This window comes from Nicotiana attenuata, unplaced genomic scaffold (assembly GCF_001879085.1).
Source record: "Nicotiana attenuata strain UT unplaced genomic scaffold, NIATTr2, whole genome shotgun sequence".
Taxonomy (NCBI): domain Eukaryota; kingdom Viridiplantae; phylum Streptophyta; class Magnoliopsida; order Solanales; family Solanaceae; genus Nicotiana; species Nicotiana attenuata.
The window spans coordinates 547,666-560,766 of record NW_017670339.1 but is presented as its reverse complement, the minus strand read 5'-3'; positions in this window follow the sequence as shown (position 1 = coordinate 560,766).

Here is a 13,101-nt window from a genome sequence, read left to right as displayed (position 1 = left end):
AGAGAGAGAGAGTAGATTTGCAGATATACTCCCTTTTCTCCTCTTATTTTGAAGGGCTTGAACTCGTGCTCACATAAATTGATCACCAGTAGCATGAGACAATTATAATTAAGAGAGTAGATGAAAATATTTTAAAGATTCACTTATCCTTTTGACCTAGTATTAAAGAAAATGAATGAATAATACATGCGCAATCTCCTGTTAAGGTTGTATTATTCTAAGAGTGTAATGAAAGTATCAATGCAATATGCCTTGGTTCTTTTGTCAGTGTGCTTCTCGGGCTGTGACACTCATGCACATCGTGATTGTGACTGAGAAGAACTTTTAAGGCTGTACTACATTAAACTCCGATTGAATTTCCTGACAATTTTAGTATAATTCAGTCAAATGAACCTCATAGGTAAGTGTCCGGTTTGACCTTCTCGGGTCCTCTCTATTTCTTCGAGATTCAGCGGGATACTGCTTGAGTATACGCTTGATTACGTACTCATACTACACTTCTGAATGCATTTCTGTTGGAACAGGTATATTTTAATTCTAGCTAGCCACACTAGGCGGGCAGCGTAGATGATTTGGGGGCTAGGTGAGTTGCAATATGTCGAGAGGCGGCCGCAGCTCTAGTATTAATGTCCTCTTCAGTACATTTGTATTTTATTTCCTGTCCATTGTATTCACCGGACGGCATGTTGTATTTTTATTTTCCTTATCAGTAGATCTCATTGCACTTTGTGACAATCCGGGTTCTGGGATGGTTTGAATATTGGTATTGACTGGCTAATCATTTAAATTTTGATTTGAGATGATATTTCTTTTAAAAATTGCTAATTTGAAGGAAAACCATAGGATTTCAGAAGTTATTAAAACGAGAATTTGATTAAGTAATTTCTGGTTGGCTTTGCCTGACAGCAGTGTCCGACGCCATCACGACCCTTTAGTGGAACTTTGGATCGTGACAACATGGTAATCAGAGCACTAGGTTCCTAGGGTCTCACCGACGTCAATGAGCAAGTCTAGTTAGAGTCTCCGCGGATCGGTACGGAGACGTCTGTACTTATCCTCGGGAGGCTGGCAGGACTGTTAGGAGTACTTTCCTTCTTTGATTCCTTATCGTGCGATTTTGACCTTCATGTGAGGCTTGAAGCCTTTGTTTCTTTTCTTACTCAATTTAATGCGACGCAAAAGCGCTTGATGTAAAATCGGAAATTAAAGAACTGCAAAATGGTACTACAGAGGTGATACGGTATGTTTCTCCCGGTAATAAGCTGATCAGATTATTGTCCGTCGCCTTATGGAAGAAATTTTTATTGTTTCAGGCCAGTAGCGCATATGTTTCGAGGCTTTGATAGCTAGACAAGTTGCCAGCTGCGATGCTTATTGAACGAATGTTGGCGTGCAGTAGTGATATGATGGTAGGATGATTGCCTACGTGTCGCGCAGTGAAATTGAATCTTGAAGGGAAGTTTACTCAATACATATATCAAGAGAGTTCAGTATTTTATTCCCGGAAGGAAGGACAATCGAGCTAAGGATGGTCAGATATGGACTGATGGAAGTAATGAGACTATGGTAATTGCAAGGCGAGTGAGGGAATCTTTCTTCTATTGTAGGGGTGCGCCAATGTCCTATATTGGACGTATGTAAGCTTGTCGGTGTTGTATGACCTTCTAAACATTCCTGCCTGGTGGAGGACAGGGTATTGTGAAAATAGTATCGGGGATAAAGCTATCCAGATATCGCAGGGATGCGGTGGTTCAGGATTAAATCAGTATTTCTATTGTTAACCGATGTCGGAGAAAAGATGACCTTTCGGAAAGGTTTGGAGATGTAAGAGCAAATTGAGGATTCAAGTCCCATGAAGGTAAATTTTATTAAGGGCAACAACTGACCAGCAAAAGATATGAGAAAAGGCATGTGGGGATATGTCAAGGCGGAGTTTAATAAATTGCTAAAAGCCCAGGTATATGAAGCAAAGGTCGAGTTAGTCGATTAAAAGGGATGAGTTCGCCAAAGTGGGAGAGTGGCGGAGATGCATATGGGCGTTGCAGTGGAAGGGACCACGTTACCTTAAGGAGAGTTTGGAGTGATTTTGATAATATTAGTGGATTGGTGGATTGGGGTCTACGGATTCAATTTGAAAGTAGGGGTTCTTGTGCGGTCGGAGGTTCAATATAACGGAAAGGAGCCGCTTAAATGAAGAAGGATGCAGCATGGCTTTGATTGGTAGGATGTTGTCGCACATTTCAATGATGTTCGCACAAGGGGTAGTGGACCTGTGCAACTGGAGTGTGAGCTCAGACTCAGGAAGGGTCATTGATGTCGTAGTGATTGTACCTTGTGCAGCAGTGTTGGAAGATGCCGGGGAGAGCTTCTATAGGTGGTTAGCCAAGTGAGCGGATTAGCAGTCGCGTGGTTGGCGAGGCTTCTGCGAAGAATCTTATCGGGTATGTAGCGAAAGGATCGATCGTGCGAATGTGGTGGATGATTTAGAGTATAAGGAGGGGGTTTTACAGAGGGATCTCGAGAATTTTGGCGGTCGATTTGTGCAAGGTTATGTCAATAAGAAAATAAAGAGGACGAGTGAGTTTCCCGAGTCGGAAATTACGGCTTCAAGCTAAGTGGGAGAGTCCCACCCGCTTTGTGATGGGGTGCAGAGTTGTTACTTGCAAGGTTTCTGGTTATTAGTTATTAATGGGTTATTCTAGCTACGGGAAAAGAACATAAGAGGTGAATTGAGCAACAGGAGTGTTGAAGGTGTGCCAATGGTCGGCCTTGTTGGCTCATGTTCTCGGATCTGAGAAGGATTCAGGGTTTATGCTCGTATAAGTGTGGTTTCAAGGGAAGTGATTCCGCCAGGTGCATCACCAATGGGCACTCATGTGCTAGAAAATTTTAGGGAATTGGTTATATTCGAGCCGAGTCGAGCGGGGTGGCTCTCAGCAGCGGTCCTAGTGAAATTCAGGAAGATGAAGTTATGATACTTAATGATTTCGAGCCTATAGGTGCAGTTGAGAATCAAGCTTTTGCAGGCAGCTTACGAATGGAGATTCTTGAACGGTCTGTGATGTATTGGGCTTGGCGGTGTAGCAAGTTGAGAGTTATGGGTTCAGTTCATGGGATTTGAGACAGCAGGGAGTCTCGTGATTCCAGGTCACTCGAGATAGATGCAGATGGGAAAATGTTATGTGTTGGATGGAATTAGTATTATTTCTAAGGCAATCAAGGGATAAATTAGAGAAGATAGATTTGGTTAGCCATAATTTAGTTGGCATATTGGCGGTAGAGGTCAGCTCTTTCAGCGTGATTAAGTTATGCAAGTGATCTGTGGCGGTGCGTATGAGGCTTGTCAGCCGCGTAAATGATATTATTTTGAAGCATTCTACCGTTATGGCTTGTTATGTGGAGGCAGATTCCGGAAGGGCTGTGGGTGGCTTAGACCACTACTTAGATGTTTGCAAACTCTATCGGTTTATGGAACTTACCTGTGTGTTTGTCACCACCTCCTTTTTCGCGTACTACACCCGTAAAGGGTATTATAAAGGGAGTTTTTCCAATTAAAGGAACAATCGAAACGGGGATTCATTTTATTAAGAGATTCAGAGTCGCCACTTGGGAGATTTATGGTGTCCAAAGTCCACCGGTTTGAATCCGAATCGAGGAAAAGGTTTGACTCTGTTTAACAGTCCGAACCAGAATCCGGGTAAGGAATTCTGTTAACCCGGGAAGAGGTGTTAGGGCTCCCGGGTTTCGTGGTTCTAGCACGGTCGCTCAACTGTTATTATTCTGGCTTAATTATCTGATTTTATAACAGTTTTGAACCTATGTGCAATTTAAATTGGTTTACCGCTTTTAATTAATTTTAAGGAAATTGAACGTCGTTTAAACATGTTTTCGGATCACGTTCAACATGAAATGCACCGCGGATCCTCAACCACATTTTTATTCAACGTTTTTGGGATTTGGATTTGGGTCACATGAAATGCACACCCGAGTTTAGGAAGGTAAAATTATTAAGAACGCGCCTAAAGCGGCTAACGTGTCATTTAACTTTGCGGGAGGGGCCCACGAAAATTTCGCTATATGGCACGTCCCGAAATTCTAAGTATTTTAATAGGAGTATTTAAAGAGGGCCACGCAGTTTGTCAATTTTGTTTGGCGCGGTGCACCTCAATTATTTTTAAAACGGACGTCCTAAAGACGAACTACTATTGACTATTAAGATTCGTCTTTAATCTAAAAACTTAACTTGTTAACATTGTGAATTAACCAACATCCGAGTATTCAAGGAAATTCGGGCCCCGAGCTCAAGTCTAAACTCGAACAAGGACGATCCCCATTATTGAAAAAATCCTTAGCTCGAGCCTGCTACTTAACTCGAAAAGCCCAAAACCTACTAATTAATTAATAACGGGCCAGTTACCATTACAGTTCATGAGCTCAAAGGAACTCCGTCCACACGGGACCCGTACATGACAGAGGTTGTCCAACAGGTATTGACGCTGGGCTTGAGACCGGCCCAAATCGAACAAAGAGCAACCCCAAGATCGAACATCCATTTTTCAATTCTTTCTATTAAACAAACAGGGATACAACTGCCTGTAACTTGCATTTTTACAGAGAATTACGCCCACACAGAAACATGTAATATGAATTATACTAGATAAGTGAACAACATATTAACTATGACATTTAACTACTCTACACCGGAATCCCAAATTAACAAATCATATTAGGCATCGCATTGTACTGGAAAAATTCAAAACAGACAACCTAGTCAACTTGAATGTGAAATGGAGCAGGATGTATTAATCCTAAATCAACACATACCTAATTAAACAAAGAAATTAAATCTGGGAAAAACTTCTCAACACATGCTTTTACTACAGTAGTGTTGTGATTAACACATATTCTAACAAACGTGACAATAGAACCTAAGAATTTAAACAAGCATGAATCAATATACACTTCATGATAGCCCTATCACAGTATCAATATAAACTCCAAACATGCTGAGAAGGAATAGATAACATTAGAATCTTCATTTCCTTCAAAAAAATAACACGAGCCATGGCTTACATGCTTAAGGTCACAGATGTGTACCTGGAAATGAAAATCAAAGGAGAAGATGAGGGTTCAGCAGTATCTAAAGCAGAAAACCAGCACCAGCAATACAGAATCAGCAAAGGAAAACCAATAGAACAGTAAATCCAGCTCAATCAACCTAGATTCAAACTTGAAATCAAACCCCAAATGCCAAATTCAACTCAAAACCGAAAGAAAACCCACACTAAGCCATCTTAAAGCCCCAAAATGGTTGAAATGTTCTTCAAAAATAACCAAATGGGAGAGAAATGATCAATGGAATAGTAGAAAATGCAGCTGTTTGTTTTCTGGAATTTTCAGCCTGTTTTTTTTCTATTTTTCAGAATTTTTTTTGCTCTTAATCTCTCAGATTTTAGAATGTATACGCCTCTGATTTTTTTTAGCTCTCTCTTTCTTTTTTTAGAATCACTTGCAAGGCAAGTATATTAATGCCTTTATAGGCAAGCAACTAGGGCAGCACTGCAGGTTCTATTTTTGCCCTTTAGTCCCTTTTATTTTCAGTTTTAAACTATTTAGTCCCTAGAATCTTGGCTTGTTGCCCAAGTTACTAAGCCTATTTTTTTTGAATTTCAAATTAAAACCCCATCTAGAAGGTCCTAGGGAGTTCCATTTTCAGTTACTACCAGATTTCGTATTTTGAAATACCCATACTACCCTTTCATTCATTCTGAAATTACTACCCTATGTCAACTAACCCTAGCCCTTCTAAGCTAACCATGGTCAAACTAGCACTTCTGAAAATCATTCGTTAAAACCAAATTCAAATGTAACAAAACTCTTAAATCTAAATTAACTACTGAATTTCGGATCTAAAACTATTATTATCAGTCCAACAAAAACTAAGAAATGAACAAAATTAAAACAGAATTATTGTGAAAAGAGAAAATCAAACACTGGCAAGCAAAGAAAATCCAAGACAGGCAGAAATATTAATCGAACTATCAAACTAAACTAATCGAAAATAAAATTACAGAACTAGAACACTGCAAGGATGAACGGATTAACAGGAAACTAATTTTAAAACAAAGAATTCAAACAACAAAAGAAGGAAAAGAAAACTCACCTATGCAAGGCTTGAACAAATACTGGATTTCGATTCGAGCCTCGGAATAATGTTAAACGTTTGTTCTTCAATAAGAACAAACGAAAATCATTATTTCGTGACTCGAATCCAATACTGGACCCAAGAAATTGAGAAGAATTCGAGCCATTGTAACCCCTAGGGTTCTGCCACTCTTAGATTTAAAATTCGAGAAAGTGGGGAATGATTTGAAAGAAAATAGTTAGGGGTTTGGACTGAGGGAGAGACGGGGGTTATGGGGTGTTATTTTGAGGTGGTTTGGTGGCGGCGCCGCCGTGGGCGGCGGAGGCGGCGCCTAGGGTTTGGGTTATTCGAGGAGATTGGTTGGGGTTTGAGATATGGGGTTTAGGGGTTTGGAAAGAGGAGGATACGGGGAGTTCAGGGTGTATTTTTGGGGTTATTTGGAAACCGGCCGCCGGCGGAGGCGATTTCCGGCCGGCGGTTTACGGCGGCGAACGGGGTGGTCTCTGAAGGGATTAGGGTTTGTGTGAGAGAGACGGGGTTGAGGGGGTAGGTGGTTCAGACACTAATATAGTATTGACACATGAGTTCCCAGCCGTTAGATTAAAGATCCTCGACGGCTGGGATTTGTCCTTGGATAAACGACGTCGTTTTATTTATGGGCGGGGCAGGCCAATTTTGGAGTGGGTTTTGGGTCGAGGCCGGGTTTGGAGATGTCTGGCTTGGGTTTAATGGGACTGGGCTAACAAAACAGGCCCAATATAGGGCTCCTAAAAAAGACTCAATTGAGTTTCTTTTTTTTTTCTTTTTCTTTTTATTCTAATTTCCTTTAAATTAAAACTAAAAATAAAAACCTAAATTAATTCCTAAATCAAATTATCCTACCTCATTGAATTAATTAACTATAACTAACAATTACCACAAATAATTAAAAATCAAATTTAAAGGGGAAACTACCGAAATTCCAAAAATTAAAATTAACAACAAAAGTAAACTATTTTTGTGATTTTTTTGTATTTTTGTGAACTTCCAATTACTAATTAATTCCTACAATGTAGACTTAAATCCTAAATGCAAATGCAACGTATTTTTATATTATATTTTTATTTAATTAAAAACGAAAAATAAACATGCACAAACAAATGCAAACAATTAACAGAAAAATGCCACGAAATCAACAAAATTAAAAATAATGAAAAGAAATTATTTTGTTTGAAATTATGGGAGTAATTCTATAGGGCAAAAATCACTTGCTCACAGTGTTGCTATGATTTTCCTGAAGTGAGTTAAGTGAAAAGTTCTTATATGATGAAGTGTTAGAATATTAATGTTAAAATCGTGTTCTATCGTATGTCGGCACATTGGGTGCAGTGAGTAGCATGGAAGTTCGAAGTGAGGATCAAGGTTGCAGCTTGGTGCTGGTAAGGATGTCACGAGCTCGGATGAGCAGGAAAGGAACTTCGGTGTTTAAAGTAAGTCGGCAATGTCTTCAGCATCACCTGAGATTGGTGTTTTGTAAAGAGGGCTTGGATCATGGTTAATGATTCTTGATCGCTTTTCAACGTTAGTGCGGTCGGTGGGTTGGAGGTAAGAACCAGTAAATTGTTATGGTAGATTGTGGGGGAGTGTCCCACAGGAAGGTTTCATAAATGTGGCACGTAGTCACTTGATTGATTTATGATCTAGACCAAGTATGAGGATTGTGGTAATATTATTAATTTGAGAATTTATGCCTGGAGGGAACTCTATTTATTGGGTTATGGATTGTGGAGGTTCGCTCCGGTTATGATGGTTGTCCTTGTGTGTGATGAGAAGAGGAAAAATTAGTATGGACCTTTGAAAGGTTATTGGCTTAGTTTGATATGATCAGGATCGACTTGAGGTCGGTGGATGGGTTTAAATATGAATTTGGGCTCTATGTCAGGTCAGTTGTGTTCATTTCAGTAATGTGCTCCTTATGGAGTAGTCAGGGTGTTATTTCGTTGCCAAATATTTCATGTAATGATGTATTGCGCCGTGTGAGTTGTGAGACGGCTTGAGGAATTGCTTGTGTGTTGAGGATCCGCGTAGAAATGATGTATTATGAGCGAGATGGCTCTTGAGATTCAGATTGTATATCGCACCTTAGTTGTGCTTGAGTTTTGTAGCTTATGGCGCTATATGTTCCCTCAGGGATGTTATTATGCATTTAGCATGCTTATGACCGATATTCGGTATTTTGTTGTAATGAGCAAATTTGGCTCGATGTGCATCTCCTTATGTGAGATCTATGTGTGGATCGGGTTGCACGCCGCAACAGTGTGATGTTGAGTATAGTTTTCTATAGGCTATTTTGTGTGCCTTGCTTCCTGTTTCTAAGGAAAATCCGTATTAGTGCGTGAGTTAGAAAATTCCTTCTAGAGTTCGTTTTCCTTTTGTATCGAGTTCGAATTGGTGGCCTATTGGCACATGGTAACATCATACGGGACTTTTGATAATGTCTGGGGTGGCTTGTTGCCTGAGCAGTTGTATCAGATGAGACGAGATCCCTTGGTCTAGGATCAGTGCAATCTGACTATATGAAGTACATTAAGGAGCTAAGACCATTATTTGGTTCAGAATGAGGTGATGGTTATTGTCAGGAGTATAGATCCAAATGATTGGTTGATTCGGCAGTTGATTATGAATTTCTGCACATCTCTTCCGTTGTGGCGGTATTGTAAGAGTTAGAGTAAGACCTGTGTATGTCATGGGGTGCAATGGGAGCATCAGATTCGTGGAATTTCGACTGAGTTGGTCAGAAAATGTTATTGTGGTCCGGTGAGTAAAATGATGCAAGGTGTGAATTCAACAAAGTTATGCAGTCATGTTTGGGTACAGCGTGTAGTGATTGATACGGTGTTCGTATGTTGGAAACATGTCAGGCATAGAATTCCGGAAGTTGGAATTTGGCTCTAAGGCTTATTTGCCTTAATAAAAGGGAATATCTTCAGAATTGATCGAGCTGATGTGCTCAACAGAGTTATGGTAGCACGAGAAGGTGCATGAGGTGTTAAACAGTGATTTCAGACTACTCTAGAATAGTTCTCAGCACGTTCGAGGACGAACGTTTGTTTAAGTGGGAGAGAATGTAACGACCCGACCGGTCGTTTTGAGTTCTAGCGCTCCGTTCAGCAGCCTGAGGCCATGAGCAGCTTCATTTAAGTTATTATGACTTGTACATGGTCAGAATTAAGTTTCGGGAAGTTCAGAGTCCATTTGGGAAGAGAATTCTCATTTCAGAAGCTGAAAGCTGAAAGAATGAACTAAGATCGGATTTTTGAGTAAACGACCTCGGAATCGGGATCTGAAGGTTCCAGCAGGTTCGTATGATGATTTCGGACTTAGGCGTATGCCCGGTTCGGGTTTTGGATAACCCGGGAGTGTTTTGGCGCCTATTGTGGAAGTTAGCATTTTAGAAGAAATTTCATAAGTTTGGCTTGAAGTGCATTTCAGTGTTATCGATGCCCGTTTAGGATTCCGAGACTGTGAATAGCTCCGTATGGTGATTCTGGAGTTGGGGGCGCGATCGGAAGTAAATTCGGAGGTCCGTAGGTCATTTTGGAGCCATTTGGCTAAAGATAGAGATTTGAAGGTTTTTGAGAAGTTTGACCGGGAGTGGACTTTTTGATATCGGGGTCGGAATCCGATTCCGGAAGTTGCAGTAGGTCCGTGATGTCATATATGACTTGTGTGCAAAATTTGAGGTCAATGGGACGTGATTTGATAGGTTTAAGCATCGAAAGTAAAAGTTGGAAGTTCTAATGTTCATAAAGCTTGGATTGGGGGTTGATTCATGATTTTAGCGTTGTTTGATGTGAATTGAGGCCTCGAGCAAGTCCGTAACGTGTTTTGAGATCGGTTGGTAGGTTTGGTTGAGGTCCCGGGGGCCTCGAGTGAATTCCGGGTGGTTAACGGATCAAAAATAGATTTTTGGGAAGGTTGAGGTCTGCTGGTTGCTGGTATTTCCGCTTCTGCAGAAATGGGACTGCAGAAGCGGCCCCGCAGAAGCGAGGGATGGACCGCAGAAGCGGCTGGAGACGATGGGAGCTGGAACCGCAGATGCGGTCATTTTGCCGCAGATGCGGGACCGCACCTGCGGGAGATGGAGCGCAGAAGCGGAAAGGGGGAGGCCTGGTGAGGACCACAGATGCGGTATTGGGGCTGCATCTACGGGACCGCAGAAGCGGTCTGGGAGCCGCAGATGTGGAAAGAGCTGGGGCAGAAGGTTGTTTTAAACTCCGATTTTGGCCATTTCTCATGATATTTTTCTTGGCTTGGGGCGATTCTTGGAGGATTTTTAGGGAGGATTTCCATCACCAATGGCAAGGTAAGTTACCCCACCTATTTTGAGTTAAATACATCAATTATGCATGGATTTGAGCATGAAATTCGTAGAAAAACTTGGGGTTCGAGGGAAGACCTAGAAAATTAGTGTTCTTGAATTATGATCAAGAATTTGAGCATGGAATTAGGAGTAAATTATATATTTGAGCTAGTGAAGCCATGGGTAATCTTTATCTTCGAAAAAATTTGGATTCCGGGCACGTGGGCCCGAGGGCATTTTGGTCAACTTTTCGATCGGAGTTAGGAATTGCTATGAATTAGTTTGTAATGAATATTTAGGCATATATTAATGGATTTGCGTAACTGTTGGCCAGTTTTGGAGCATGGTGCATCAATTAGAGTCCCCGGAAGGGCGTGGAATGCCGGTTATGAATCTTCGAAGCGAGGTGAGTCTCCTTTCTAACCTTGTAAGGGGTAATTGTCCCCGTAGGTGATATAATTGATTATGTGCTCCTAATTGCGGGGGGCTACATACGCACGAGGTGACGAGAGTCCGTGCATAGCTACTATTATGCTATTGTCCGGGTAGCTTGGACCCACAGCATGTTATACTTGGATTATTATGAACCCATTGATAGCTTGAATTGCTTAAATCACCTTGGATTAGTAAATGAATTTAAAAAGAGATTAAACATCATTTTCCTGAACTGTTAAGAATAAAAATTGTTGTATTTGGATAAATATTCCCGATAAGTTCTTAATTGACTGATTGAGCATGTATCTCTATGTGTACCTGCGTTGCATGCATGATTCGCGAGCAGGATATGTGTTTATTTATGGAACGGGCCGAACGCCTCGGCAGATTAAATAGATGCATCTATAGGCGCGCCGTCGACCCTCGGCAAGTGCACAGTTTATTTCTGTTGGATCGGGCCGTCGCCTCGGTGTGATTTATGCATGTTATATTGTTACTTGAGAACTGAAAATGTGAAATTTGCCCTTCGTGGCTTGATATAAATTGATAAGATAATAAAGAGTAAACCTTGAAAATCCTTGATCATTTGTTGAAGGTGTTTGATCTGTTTTCTGGCTTCGTGAATTAGAATTGCTATATAACTCCATGATTTCCTCACATTTTTAGTATAATTGTCAAATGACCTCTAGTAAGTGTCCAAGTTGACCATCTCGTCTCTACTTCTTCGAGATTAGGCAGGATACTCATTGAGTACACTTTTATTACATACTCATACTACACTTCCGTGCATTTTTGTTGCACAAGTATACTTATTTCTAGCAGCCCACTGGGCGCAGCAGCGCAGATGATTTGGGGGCTAGGTGAGTTGCAATATTCGAGGCGGCCCGCAGCTAGTATAGCCCTCTTCAGTACATTGTATTTATTTCCTGTCCATTGTATTCCGGACGGATGTTGTATTTTATTTTCCTTATCAGTAGATGCTCATGCACTTGTGACACCGGGTTCTGGGATGGTTTGAATATTGTATTGACTGCTAATCATTTAAATTTGATTTGAGATGATATTCTTTAAAATTGCAAAATTTGAAGGAAAACCATAGATTTCAGAAGTATTAAAACGAGAATTTGATTAAGTAATTTGGTTGGCTTGCCTGACAGCAGTGTCCGGCGCCATCACGACCCTTAGTGGACTTTGGGTCGTGACACTAGCTCTATTTCTTTACTACAATCCTCACATAACCTACTGAATTCACTAAGATGACGAGAGTAATTACGCCGGAAAGTGGAATACCACAAAAATTAGAACTGATGCAACTGTTACATTGGCTCCCTGGCATGGGAAGTGCTCCAACGGTAATGCAAGCTCCACCAGAAGTAGAGAAGACGTCCATGCAACCGGAGGAAGTGACGATGTACACAGCAGCAAGGAAATTGACATATTCAGCTGGATCTCAAAAGCAGACTATGGCGGAAGCAGTAAAAGGGAACAGAACACAATCACAGGGCATGCAATTAAAATTCTATCCACCGATGGTGCAGAATGGCGTGAAAATAGCAAAATTGAACATGAAGGAGATAGATCTGCAAGTCCAAAAATGGAAGACAGCTCTAATAGGGTATGTATTGGGTGGAAATCCATCATTTAAAGAGATGCTAAAATTTGTTTATGGTGTTTGGAATTTTGTTACAACTCCAACAGTATTAGAGCATGATGATGGTTATTTCATTTTTAAATTCGAATCTATGGAGGATAAAGAGAGGGTTATGCAGTAGGGACCGTATACAGCTAACAATAGGCCTATGATTCTAAAGAACTGGGATCCAAATTTCCAGATCAAAGAAGAATCTATGAGAATTGTACCACTGTGGGTCAATTTTCCAGGTCTACCTATCCAATGTTGGAACGAGGAAAACCTAGGAAGGATTGCTAGCCTTCTAGGTAAGCCAATTTGTACTGATAGGCTAACTGCGGATTGTGAGAGGGTCTCCTATGCTAGAGTTCTAATTGATATGGACATCACACAGCCTCTACCAGAGGAAGTCCACATTGAGATACCTGGTCAAAAAAGCTGGATTCAAATGGTGGAATTTGAGTGGAAACCAAAATTCTGCCTAGAGTGTAACAACTTTGGGCATGAGAAAAGAAAATGCCAACAGATGGAGGAACAAAAGAAGAAGTC